General features: G+C 42.7%; 1 pseudogene; it reads left to right on the top strand.

The window, feature by feature from the left end:
• Positions 1-632: 632 nt before the first annotated feature.
• LOC138157607 (small ribosomal subunit protein uS2-like) lies at positions 633-2,013 on the top strand (annotated as a pseudogene).
• The last annotated feature ends 1,901 nt before the right edge of the window (positions 2,014-3,914 follow it).

Raw genomic sequence — 3,914 nt, 5'->3', positions numbered from 1 at the left:
GCCAGCCAACAAAAGCTACCTCTTTTCCTTAACAGAAACGTAGTTATTTTTTAAAGGGAATATACACCCCTTTCTTTGCCTCTAAGCTAGAGCTCTCTCAAACTCATTTACTAGCCATCTTGACCATAAACTTTGTCCTCAGTCCTTCCTTTTCCTCTACTATGAAGTGAAGACTTTCCTCTCATTCTTGAAAAGAACTTAGCTTCCAAAGTAAAACCTTCATTAAATGTAGCTATTCCTTAGTACCAAGGAAGGTAGAACTCTATATCATAGAGTCAGAGCTCTAGATCTAACAAGGACTTTGGTGGCCATCATGCTCAATCACTTCATTTTACAGATGTGGAAACAAGGCAATTGGTGTGCTAATCAGTTTCCATTGGTTCAGTTACCATTTTTATGCTGATGACCCCTAGATCTATACAAGTCTCCTGAGGTCTAGTTCATAACATCAGCTACCTGTTGGAATTTGGAACTGGATGGATAAAAGCATCTCAAATTTAACATGTTTGAAACCTAACTCATTATTTTTCCATTCCAAAATCTCCCCCTCTCCTTTTCCACACTGCCCCAAAGAGGGTTCCATATGGTGGTGTTCTCTGTTTCCTTCGTAACTTTAAAGGGAAACTTTCACAATGTCCGGAGCCCTAGATGTCCTGCAGATAAAGGAAGATGTCCTCAAATTCCTTGCTGCAGGAGCCCATTTGGGTGGCACCAGTTTGGACTTCCTGATGGAACAGTATATCTATAAAAGAAAGAATGATGGCATCTACATAATTAATTTGAAGAGAACTTGGGAAAAGCTTTTGCTGGCAGCAGGTGCCATTGTTGACATTGAAAACCCAGCTGATGTTCCTGTCATCTCATCCAGGAACACTGGCCAGCGAGCTGTTCTGAAATTTGCTGCTGCCACTGGTGCCACACCTATTGCTGGACATTTCACACCAGGCACCTTTAGTAACCAGATGCAGGCAGTTTTCAGGGAGCCTTGCCTCTTGGTGGTCACTGATCCTCCCACAGATCACCAGCCTCTGACTGAAGCATCTTATGTTAATCACATAGCCATTGCCCTGTGCAACACAGACTCCCCACTTTGCTATGTGGATGTTGCCAATCCATGTAACGACAAGGGAGCTCACTCCATTGGGTCCAATGTGGTGGATGCTGGCCCGTGAAGTCCTAAAAATGTGTGTGATACCATCTCCTGGGAACACCCATGGGAGGTTATGCCTGATCTTTACTTCTACAGGGATCCAGAGGAGATTGAAAAGGAAGAGTAGGCTGCAGTTGAGAAGACAGTGATGAAGGAAGAGTTTCAGGGTGAATGGACTGCACGGCCCCCACCTCCTCCCCCCACCAGAATCCACTGCTACTCAACCAGAGTGGCTGTTTAGTCTGAGAGAGTACAAGTGCCATCTGTGCCCATTCAACAGTTCCCCACTGAAGACTGGGGTGCTCACCTGGCTACTGAGGAGTGGTCTGCTGCTCCTCCTGCTCAGGCCACTGAGTGAGTAGGAACTACTACAGAGTGGTCTCTTTTTTTGCTTTTTGGAGGGGGGAGGGCAGGGCAGTTGGGGTTAAGTGACTTGACTAAGGTCATATGGCTGGCAAGTGTTAAATGTCTGAGACCAGATTTGAACTCAAGTCCTCCTGATTCCAGGGCTGGTGCTCTATCCACTGTGCCATGTAGCCACCTCACACAGAGTGGTCTTAAAACACAGATGCTCTAAAAGCATTGGAAAAATGCTGATGGAAATAAACATTGGCTTCTTGCAAAAAAAGAATCTCCCCTCTTTCAAACTTCCCTATTACTGTAAAAGACACCATGAAGCTTACAATTACCCAAGCTCACAATTCCACTTTCATTTACCTTGCATATCCACTCAGACATAACATTATGCGTTTTTTTCTGTTTCCATGGTATATCTCACAGACATCTCCACTCCACTAACAGTTACCACCCTAGTTCTGTCTTTATTATCTCTTACAAGGGCCATTGTGATAGCTGCCTGTTGACTCTCCCTTGTCCCAAGCTTCTCCCTACTACAATCCATTCTCCAAACAGTAGCCGAAGTGATTTTTCTAAGGCATCCATGGTTTTCTCTTCCCAACCTGATCGATGCACTCCAAGGGTTTTCTAGTGACTCTAAAATCACACATAAATTTCTCTGATTGACATTGAAATCTCTTCACAGTTTGACCCCTTCCTATATTTCCAGTCCTCTTGCCCATTACTCTCATCTCACATCTATGTCCAGTCACATTTTCCTGTTCACTAATCTTCATGCAGAATATTTCATATCTCATCCCTATTCCTTTGGTTACATTTGAAAATTAAGGTAAACAGAGACAATGGTCCAAGCACGATCAATTTATTAGTTAGGCTATCAGTAACCAACAAATTGGGTCAATAGCCTCTCTCAATGACTAAAGATCCTGAGTGAGGGCTGACAGGGTCTTTGAAACCTAGAGGTATCTTCCTTCAGATTGACCTGACAATGTATCATTTGGACCTCCCTTTGTGAAGACAAGACAATCCCAATTGGTAGACATTTTGATGAGGAGGTAGGTTGAGTCACCTCAGCTTTCCCCCATTACTTCTTCATTGGGAAATGGGAGTAATCCCCAGATGATAGGATTAGTCTGCAGATGTGGGTATAGTCTACAATGGCTTTGATTGAATCAACATGAATTTGAGTTAAATGGGTGGTGGGTAATGTTACAAGGGTGCCCAGTGGAGGTAATTCTAAGCCAAAAGCTTTACCTTTAAGCAAGTTTCAGAAATTATACAGGTAGAGTTTCGACTCACAAGGCATGGGAGAGTATTAACCCTATGCCAACTGGATTATGTCTTAAAAAAATAGTTAATATGAATTTTCAATTTTACACTTTGTGCTGAAAGTTCAATTAATCAATAGACATCTATTAAGTGCCTACTTTGTGCCAGGTACTGAACTAAATACTCAGGATACAAACGGAGGCAAAAGACAGTCTCTCACCAAAGGAACTTAAAGCCTAATGGATGTTTCCCAGACTTTTTCTCATCTCCACCTAGAAAGTTTTCTTTCCAGATTCAGCTCCTGTCATTGTCCCAATATAGCCTGTCCTGACCTTCTCAGCTTTAGTCATTTATTCCCCAAATTATTTACAATTCATTCTGCGCATATCTCTATGTGTTTGCACTGTTGCCCCAATTAGAAGGCAATCTCCAGAAGAGAAAACAGTCCTGAGGATTGCTCCATCTTGGTCTGTGTCCCCAGGGCTTAGTATAGGGATTGGCACACAGTCAGGTGCTTAACAAATACTTGCTATTGTTGCCCAAGGTCACATAAATGCCAGAGGCAGGCTTTGAACTCAGATCCTCCAGCTCCATAGCTAATGCTCTCAATAGGTCCCTTTGCCAGGAGTTTAAACACTGAGTAGGATTTCAACTGGGTATGAACCTCCATTTTCCTTAGCTCACATTATGCAGTATAACATCAAAGCAGTATATTAATCAACAAGCATATGATCATAATGATGATGATGAGAATGAGGATTTTCTAGAACTTTAAGGTTTGTAAGAAACTTTACATACCTGTTTTCTTAGATCTTCACTACAATTCTGTGGGTAGGCACCAATATCGCCCTGATCGAGTCTTTTTTCAGTCATCTATCTGTATGTTCAGCCTTGGAACAACATGACCAGCCTATTGAAGTTATGCTCCCTGCAGCAGCGTTTGAATGTTCAGCTTGAGAAAGGACTTCAGCACTTTACCTTGCTAAGTGATCTTCAGAGCCTTCCTAAGACAATTCATATGGAAGCTATTCTATTCAATTTCCTGGCATGATCCTGGTAGAATGTCAGGTTTCACAGCATACAACAATGAGGTCAGCACAAGGGTTGGGCAAGTGTTCACACGGAGGCCAGAAGTGAT

Source organism: Petaurus breviceps, unplaced genomic scaffold, assembly GCF_028583685.1.
Source record: "Petaurus breviceps papuanus isolate PSGF00001 unplaced genomic scaffold, PetGlider_PUasm1.0 173, whole genome shotgun sequence".
Classification (NCBI taxonomy): Eukaryota; Metazoa; Chordata; class Mammalia; order Diprotodontia; family Petauridae; genus Petaurus; species Petaurus breviceps.
Note: the sequence above shows the minus strand (reverse complement) of the source record. Positions and strands in the feature narration are given on the sequence as shown.